This window comes from Pteronotus mesoamericanus, unplaced genomic scaffold (genome assembly GCF_021234165.1).
Source record: "Pteronotus mesoamericanus isolate MK-2021 breed Mesoamerican mustached bat unplaced genomic scaffold, CSHL_Meso_final contig_269, whole genome shotgun sequence".
NCBI classification, from domain to species: domain Eukaryota; kingdom Metazoa; phylum Chordata; class Mammalia; order Chiroptera; family Mormoopidae; genus Pteronotus; species Pteronotus mesoamericanus.
The window spans coordinates 778233-787280 of NW_026555114.1; the positions used below are offsets into that span (position 1 = coordinate 778233).

General features: G+C 52.6%; 1 long non-coding RNA gene across 1 annotated transcript; it reads left to right on the top strand.

The window, feature by feature from the left end:
• The first annotated feature begins 6004 nt into the window (after positions 1-6004).
• On the top strand, positions 6005-8831 carry LOC129071507 (uncharacterized). Its single transcript, XR_008529266.1, has 3 exons — positions 6005-6348; positions 6510-6584; positions 7556-8831. It is a non-coding gene; the product is annotated as an uncharacterized LOC129071507 (long non-coding RNA).
• Positions 8832-9048: the final 217 nt, after the last annotated feature.

The window sequence follows — 9048 nt, forward strand, 5'->3', positions numbered from 1 at the left end:
TGTTTTGCTCCCCGTTTTTTATTTTGTTTTGGGAAGGGTTTGGAGAGGGGGTCCTAGGAAAGAGCATTTGGCCCTAGAGCGGAAGGAAATAAGGATAGGCAGCTATCCAGGTCTAACCGATATTTTAGGATTGGCCTTTTGACCCCACTCGCGGTGCAGGCTCAGACATCCCGCACAGGGTCCCGGGCTAACTTGGGGGAAATGCGCTCTGGAACTCAGCAGCACTGAGCCTAGTGGGCAGGGAATCCGGCCCTCTAAATGAAGTACCCTCTTCGGGCGAACCGGCAAACTATCAGCGAATTTGGTTTGAGCGTCAGTAGAATTAGGGTCTTAGGGTTCTGCCAAAGCCCGTTTTCTGCTTCCAAGCCTACGCTAGCACAGCCCAGCAGCCCTAGGGCCTGCCGACGGCCCCTGCCTTGCGGCCATCGCCACCTTTTCATTGGAAGTCGAAGCCAAGTTCCGCCGCGCGCCTCTTTGGCGCTCCGCCCATCCTGACCTCAAGGTGCGGAGGCCCCAAGCCTTCGCCGCACCCCCTTTCTCTCTCTCTCTCTCTCTCTCTCTCACACACACACACACACACACACACACACACACCCACACCCCCCCCCCTTGGGCTCGGGCTCCCCGCTGTGGGGAGGGCGGTGTTGGGCCTGGTAATTTCTCGCATCAGCCCCTTCTGAGGTCTCTCTCCCAGGCTGGGGCTCACAGCAGGAATGGGGATGGGAGGGCGGTTCTCCAACTTAGCAAGCTGGCTTCGCAGGCTTAGACTTGGCTTTGTGCTCTTCCTGTGGACCCGGCACCTGCAGCAACTAGCCGACCCGCACCCGGTACTCCAGGACCCCGGGAGACACTATAGTTGCGCGGGGGGTCCAGGACCCCCTCCTCCAGCGGGACCCGAGGCGCCTCCTCAGCCCGCTGTGCTGGGCGAGGTCTCGCGGAAGGGGCTGGACCAGCCCAGCGGTCCCCACGCTCCTCCCTCCCCCAGCTGTCTCGGTTCTCACCGCCAGCGCCCTAGACCCAACCGCCCCTTTCAGGCATCTATAGCGGACCCAGTCCCGAGCGACTTGCCCTCGCCCCTCCCCGGCTGGGCTTCTTCATATGCAAAGCAGAGGGACCTCGGGGGTGGGGGAGATAGTCGTTAGGGGAACCCATAGGGTGACAGCTGGACCCGGCTGCCAGCCCCTACTGAACCCAAGGCCTGCCGCTTCTATTCGGGTGGGCAGGTGGACGTTGCTGCACCCGTTTGGGGGTGCAGAGACCTTGGGACCTTGACTGGGGAAAAGAGAACCCCTTCCTGCAGAGGGACAAGCGCAGTAGAGGACTTGAGGGTAAGGACAGGATTCGGGCTCTGGGACACCGGGCTTGTCGCGGTGTCCAGATGGCTTAGTAAACAGGTCCGCGGGAACCACCCCCAGTGTCTACCAGGAGGTCAGAGAGCACAACTCGAAGCGCACCCCCTGGCTTCTGATTCCAGGTTTAAAGTCCAAATTTAACGCCTCCGTGGCAACAGCATACTAGATTAATGTTTTCTTCATTTCCACTGAGTTTTATTTTAAGATGTAATTGGTCACAGAGGAGAGAATACTGACCGAGCTTTACAAATTCGCCGTCTCCGAGCCTCTCATTTCAGCTCTGCATTTAAACGAATGTCCGAAGAGCACCCACCCTCACCCTCACTGCCAACCACCGCCGGCGGACTGCAGTGCACAAGCGCTTTTCTGCCCAACGCCCCCTACGCGCGCAGCCCCAGGTCCTATAAATTCTGGACGGGGTCCCGTGAGCGACCTCGGTAGAGGCAGAATCCTCCCCACCTCACCCCCGAGACACTCCTGGAGAAGGCCCCAGTAGGCCCAGATACGGCTTTCACATTATAGGTTTCTGCTCTGAGAAGCGCCTGGAGGACCAGCCCCAGAGGAGGGAACTCGCCGGGAAACTGAGGACGGAGGGGGGTTCCGCCAGCCCTCCCCAGCCGCCTTTCAGTTTAGGGCCCTGCAGGGGCCCTCTCTAGCACCCCCTTTCTTACCGCTGCCTCCTCGGTCCCGAGCTCCACTTGGCTTCCCTCTCCCAGGAGCCCTGTGGGTCCTGGGCCCGGCAGGTCGTTGCTGCGGATCTCCCGAGAGCGGCGACCGCCCACGGCCGCATCGCCCGGCTCGACCCGTGCGCTCCTATCCAGCCCATAAGCCCCCAAAGCGGGCGATGATTCGAGACAGGAGGCGCCTGGGGCGGAGTGGACGCTAGCCGCGGGAATGGGGCGAAACCAGCCACGCGAGGTCAGGAAGAGGGAGGAGGAAGAAAGCCGAACGAGTCCTGGACCCTGCGGGTCCCAGAGGCCACGCAAACTCCGCTGATGATGCAACGCAGGACACCGGCCCGGCTCCCTCGTGTCCGGCCCCATCGCTCCCGCTCCCTTATACCTCTCTCATTCTCTCCTGCGTCAGGTTGCCTTAATCTCATTCCACCACTCTCTCGGAGATGACCTACTTGCGTGCAGCACTTTACAGTTTATAACCTGGACCGCATAGTAAGAGATTGGTATTATATCTCCTTTTTCCCGGGAAAGAAACCCAGGCCAGATGGTTTGCTCGAGACCCGTCGGTCAGGACGTTACTGAAGGAGAGAATGGGTGGGGGGGGGGGGCGCGTTGCTTATCACTTTGCTGCAGCCACGTTTTCCGAGGCGATGGTTGCTGGGGGTAGGGGGTACCCAGAGGTTGGGAAAGGGCAGTATCGGGCCGGGGCTTCACGGTGTGCGCTCGGGCTGAGTAAACACCGCCAGCTTCCCACGAGGGCCGGAGGGATCCTGGGCGTGGAGAGGGGAGCAGGTCGAGCGTGGTGATCTCAGATGCGAGTCAGTGCTGTGGAGCAAAGACAGGGCGCGACCGACTGGGACGGGACGGGAGAGGGGGACCTGGAGAAGGCAGGAGAGAGGGAGAGAAGGGAGGGGAGAGGGACGGGAAAAGAGAATAAGGGCAGAAAGCCGGAGAAAAGAGAGAGGGACGTGGGAAAGTAAGCCGCGATAAAAGGAGCAAAGACGTGCTGCGGGAAATGCATGGAAGAGTAGAAGAAAAGAAAGGGCGGGGAGGGGGGGAGACCCAGAAAGACACCCAGCGATTAAAAAAAACGGCAAAGGCGGCGAGGAAAGGCGCGGAGACGAGGACCCTGCAGGCGGGTGTGCGGGTGTGTGACAGGCGCGTTCTTAGGCGGGAGAAAAGGAGGCGGCGTGTTTGGTGGGAGACTCAGCGCCTGTGGAAAAGCGTGTGAGCGGCTCCGGGCAGGAATCCAACAAATAAATAAAACGTCTAAGACGGCGTGACAACAATGTGTATTTGGGTGCGTGCCCGTGTTCTTCTGTCTGAACACACACTCACATCCCGAAAGGAAGACAAACGGGGGCTCGTGCCTCCGAGTAATTAATCCTCCCACTAATTGACTCTCTCCCCTTACCTAATGGCGGTGGTCATTGCCGATATCTGGAGAGAGATCACGTGGAAAGAGAGACAGAAGGGGAGAGACCCCCAAAGCTAACTACCTTTGGGACTGGGATTGAGTTCTTCCTGGACTTGGCCGTTCTAAAACTCCCTCCCTTCTTTTGGGGGCAGAGTTCAATAGATGTTGCAGCTCCTCCACCTTTGTATTAATAAAGATCTGAGATTAGGGGTGACCGGGAGTCCTACACACACACACACACACACACACACACACACGCACGCAGAGGCCCTTCATCAATCTCAGAGGCTGAAAGCCACCCACTGCCCCTCTGCTGGACATTTCCTACCTCTAGGCAACACTAAATCTCCCCCTTCACTGTTGTTCCCCCAGGAGCCCAGACCCTGCCCCTCTTTTTTAGGTCACTACTTAGTTTTCTCAGAACCTGGGATGTGCCCTACAGTCCTGAGTAGAACAGGTGAGGTTTTGAATGGGTTGGGGAGCAGCCTTGGGTAGATAGAGAGCGGCAGGAGGGATGAGGTCAGGGCAAGGATGGGAAGATGCTTCTAGGGACAAATCCACTCAGAAGCAGGATGGAGAGCAATGTACACCTGGCAAGGGTGAGGCCTCTGGGGACAGAGAAGAAAAAAGGTAGGCACATGCACTGTGGGGCGGGACAGGAAAATGACCATGTTTCTGTGACCGTGTGACTCAGGGAGAGAGTTCTAGCTATTTCATAGCACCCTAAGCTTTCAGGACTGGGGAAAGAGGCAGGGGAATTTTGGACTTGGCTGGAAGGGGCCCAAGGTCTGCAGGGTGTCCATGATACAGCTTTGAGGCTTGGTTTTGGGAGGTGAATGTCAACTTTCACCCCTCGGAGTTGGCAGGTTTGCTCAGTTGGCCTCCCCAGGAGGCTAAATAAATAATTGTTGAGATCCATAAACCATCCAGCCTAGAGAGAGGAAGGAGGGAGAAAGGGCAGCTCTCCAGGAGAAAACATCCCCCCCACCCCACTAAATACATTCTTAATTGTCCCTTGGGAACATTTGTACATTTGACCAAAGCAAATCCTCAAGCAGTAACAGCAAGATTCGTCACAGGGGCTGGCAGTCCAGAGAGAGTTGGGGGACTGGAGAAGAGAGAAGCGGGGAGAGATGGCAGGCATGTTTGAGAAGGTGAGAAACTTGGCTCTTTCTCCTTGTCTCTGTCATGCTTTAGAAAGAAACTGAGCAAGAGGAATAAAGTTCCAGAGGAAAGAAAGAGAAGGGCATATAAAAGGCAAATCCAAACCAGAAAGGAAAGAAAGTGAAGAAGAAAGAAAAAGGCTGGGAGGGTGGGAGAGACGATAATAAAAAAGGGTGAAGGCGGCCCCAGGAGGCTGGGCCGCGTCCCAAACCATCCGTCTTCATTGTCTCTGTGTGTGCAAAGGCAACTCCGGCATAAGGAAAAGCCACTATTGGAGCCGCGGCTTTATTTTATATCCTATACATCAGGAGGGAGGCAAAGCTTTATTTTCGCCAAGAGACAGATATTTTATTTCTCTCTTACGGTTTTATGTGTGAGAGATGTCAGGTTGCCACAATGGATGGCTAATGCATAGGCAAGAGGAAGCCGTGTTGGCATGCTGTGTGTCATGGGGTCTTGGGGGGGGTGAGTGGGCCTGGGATTTAGGGCTGATGGGACACTCTGGGGGATTTCTGCTAAAACATCTCTCTTCATAAATCCAGAAGCATGGTCAGCTCAACAGGGAGAAGAAGGAGTTTTAGAGGGAAAAGAGTTGGGCTTAGTAATGAACGAACACACAAAGGAACCGCTTACCTTCCAACATGCTTGGGCAACCAAGGCAAGGCGGCCCTGTGGAAATGCGGAGACTCGGGACCAAGCACACGCGCACCACTCACAGGGAAGTATTTTTCTACAGAATATGATATCGTTTCCTTTCCTTTCCGCATTTTCTATTTTTACGCCTGCCCCATCTTCATCGGAAATCTTTTTTTACCTCCTCAGAGCCTTGGGTTTGGGGGGGAGAGCTATTAATTTGCAAATCATCTGATCTGTGACAGGATCAGATGCCTGTTTTTCACCGTTAAATGCAATGTCTCAAGTGGACACACACATGCACACATGAGCCCATGATGCTGTGAATCCTGGGGGGGCGGGGGTTAGGTGCCAGATGTGAATCCAAGAAAAGTGTGCCCTCTCCTCCAGGGCCTGTGGCCAAATTAAGCCTTAGCTCTCAAACTGCATAATGGCCATATTTTTAAACTTGGAGAGAGGGGGGAGATGAGGGGACAAAGAGACAGAGAAGGAAGTGAGGGAAGTGTGTTAATTGATACATTCCATTCAGGACTTAGACTAGTGTCCCCTGCTCACAGCCACGCCCCAAATCATTCCTTGCAAGACTCGCCTTTATTTGCTCTAATGTTCTATTTTTAATTTTTTTGATTTCTGGGTATATATATTCATTGTGGAGCAAAAAGCTGACCATGCTCTTTCCCGCTTTTCAGAGGATCAGAGGTGACACAGGATCTCTAGACAATGAACGTGGGGACCTGGCCACACTGTCCTTAGCTGTGGCCTTTGGAGAAGACATTTAACCTTTCTGAGCCTCAGTTTCCCCATCAGGCGATGGGGCTAAATGGTTGCTAACATCTCTTCCAGCTCCAGCCTCCTCTGACCGAATGAGATAATGTGTGAAAACACTTTGTGAACACTAAAGCCGGACGAATGCCGGGAGGATTATTATTACGATTCTAATCAATCCTCTTTTCTCCACATGGATCTTGGCTGTTTAGCGCCAGCAAGCAGGCTAAAGAGGACCAAAAGCGAGAAAGCTTAGCGGAGAAGGAAAAGCTCTGTGGCATGGACATAAAAACCCCTGCAACTCTAGAAACATTCGGTCTCCGTGTGGCCCCCAGGCCTGGTGAGAAGGGGTGGGGAAGAGGAGGAGGCTTAACTTGGTCTGATCCATTTCTGTCTACATGGAGGAACAAAGTGTATTTCTCCCAAAGCATCATTTGTCTCCAAGTGACTGACATAGGAACCAGATATGAAGGCGATTTGCAATTGTTTCTTTTTTTCCAGAAAGAAAGGAAAAAAGCAAGGTGTAGCTGATTAGCAAGTTAATTATTTCAGTACCCCAAGGGTTCCAGTGTGGTGGTAAGTTGTCCAGCCCTGGTGTAATTTCACAGTCTATGCATTTCCTTGTGAGCACCTGGGGTGCCCGGGTCTGTCTCTCTCTCCATCCACCTGCCTTATGTCTTCCTGACACACCTGGGGAGATGAGTAGGGGCTGGGGTGGTAGACAGCGCAGTGTATATATTTGGCCTGGGCTGCAGGTGGGGGGCCAGACACAGAAGAGGATGGAGGAAACCTCCACCTCCACCAAGGGCTTAATTATCTGGCTCTTCCTTCTTCTTTTTAAGAAATATTTGAAAATAAATATTAATGAGGCAGGTTATCAGAGAGTGGAGCTGTTGTGACATTATTTGCCCAGACTTAGCATGGAAAGAAACTGCGTTTGAAGGGCCCTCTGGCTTCTCACCTCCTCCCAGCCCCGGCCAGCTCTCCAGGGCTCCTATTTGCTTTCCCAACTCTGGCCACCACTTGGTCGGCTGTGGCCTCCTCCAATCTGACTTCAAGATCTGATTTCCCCTTGGGGGAGGGGAGGGAGGATTGTGTGGTCAAATGAACACCTCCCTCAGAGAGATAAGTTGGGGATGTGAACATAGCCTCAGAATTAGCAGCTTTTGCTGCTCTCTGCTCTCCTGGCTGGTAGAGCTGACCCCCTGCTGCTCCTCCCGAGATGGACAAGGGAGGGCTCAGCAGTTTACTTAAGAGTGGTCCCATCTGCTCAGGCCAGCCTTTCATAAGGGGAGGGATTTATGCAGTGTCCTTGTGCACAGACCTGGGATTTGCCTGAAAACCTTGGGCCTCTGAGAATATTATGAACGCTAAAATGTTCAGCCACAGCGATGATTCATGATTTGTCTGCAAAGACAGGGTGTGTGTGGGTGTGTGGGAGTGTGTACATGTGTTGGGGAGAGGCACACACATTGATGGGGGCTTGTCACCATTCTCACTTCTAATCCAAACATTAGGACTTTTTTTTCTCTTCTATATTCACTCAGGAGACAGCACATGGCACCACGCTCTGGAGAGCCAACTTCCTGCCTTGAGCAGTGTGAAGATGATGCGATCCAGTTTTTGGTGCTGACATTCAGCTACCCCCCAAGCAGGTTGGCCGATACCCCTGCAGGTGGAGAGGGGCCTGGGGCTGACTGGAAAGATGGCTCTGATGACCGCTTCGTTGCCGGAGGACTTGCAGGTGGCGGAGGACTGGGGGGATGGGGGTGGATCCAGTCCATGTTCCACTTGTACTTGGCCATCTTTAGTCTTTACATCTCGGAGGGAGAGAAGTTGGAGAATCTTAGAATGCAGGAAGGCAGGTGTAGGGAGTTCCTTGTCTTAATTGTGGTACTTCCATGCCCAAACAAAGCCCAGGGGTGGTAAAAACAGATCCAAGCAGGGCTTTGCGGTTCTATGTGGTTATTTCAGCCCTGGTTCCTGGGAGATGAAGAAGACTTTTCCAAGTTTTGAAAAGACCATTTCAAAAAGTGCCATTTATTCATAATCTTTAGGAAGTAAATGCAACATCTTTGACTGCCTGGTGGCTGGCAAGGGAGTATTTTGAGCTCGCATGGCCCTCATTTGTGGTTCTACCATTTTCTTGCTCATGTTCCAGTCTGGGCTTGCAGAGATGAAGACCCCAGCCTCCCCGGCTCCTGAGATTTTTACGTCTCTCAGGCCATTCGTAGTGTAGCCTGCATTGTAGGCATTGGCCGGCACACATTTTGAAGGGGGAGCTGGCACGCCTGTAACTATGGGCAAGGTTGTTCTCATTTGGGCTCAAGAGAAGATAGAGTTTCCCCTTAAAAAAGAGGAGCAAGGAACCATTTCTATGAATCTTTTAATGAAGGATTTACTACTAATTTGATAAGTTCATTGCTCTTTTTACTCGTTCTGAATGAATAACTTCATCAGTCAACCCGAGGGTCTGCAGAACCTATAAAAATGCTTCCTTTGGTCTTCTTGCTTTAACACATGCTGGGGCTCGGGCCTGCCTCTGACAGACTGGGGAGGAGTAGAAACATTCCAGAGACCAGGTCTTACAGTGTTATCTCTTCCCCACCCCAAATCCTCACCCTCCATTTTATCTCTCAAATACAAATGCAGGGACCTCCTAGGGAAGTGTGAAGGGATAGGTTTTAATCAGGTTTGGGGAAGGAAGGGGAATGAGTTGAACCTAAAGAAAGAGGGGGACAGTTGGAATTTTTAACACCCCTCTGTTAATACTTCTCATGAGTTATATATTATATCTTACAAAGCATGCATCTGTCACCGTAATCTACAGTGTACATGTGGCGTTTGCCAAATACTGCTTGGCCAAAACAGTGTTAAATAAAATTGTAAGAAATGCTACCAGGGCCTTGCATGGGTTATTTAATTCTATCAATGATAAACAATGTTAATGTGTAGCATCTCAGTTGGCACAATAATCATGTTTCATTTGTATATGCTGAGATATATTTAACCATGAACGATACAGTTTTCCAACACATGT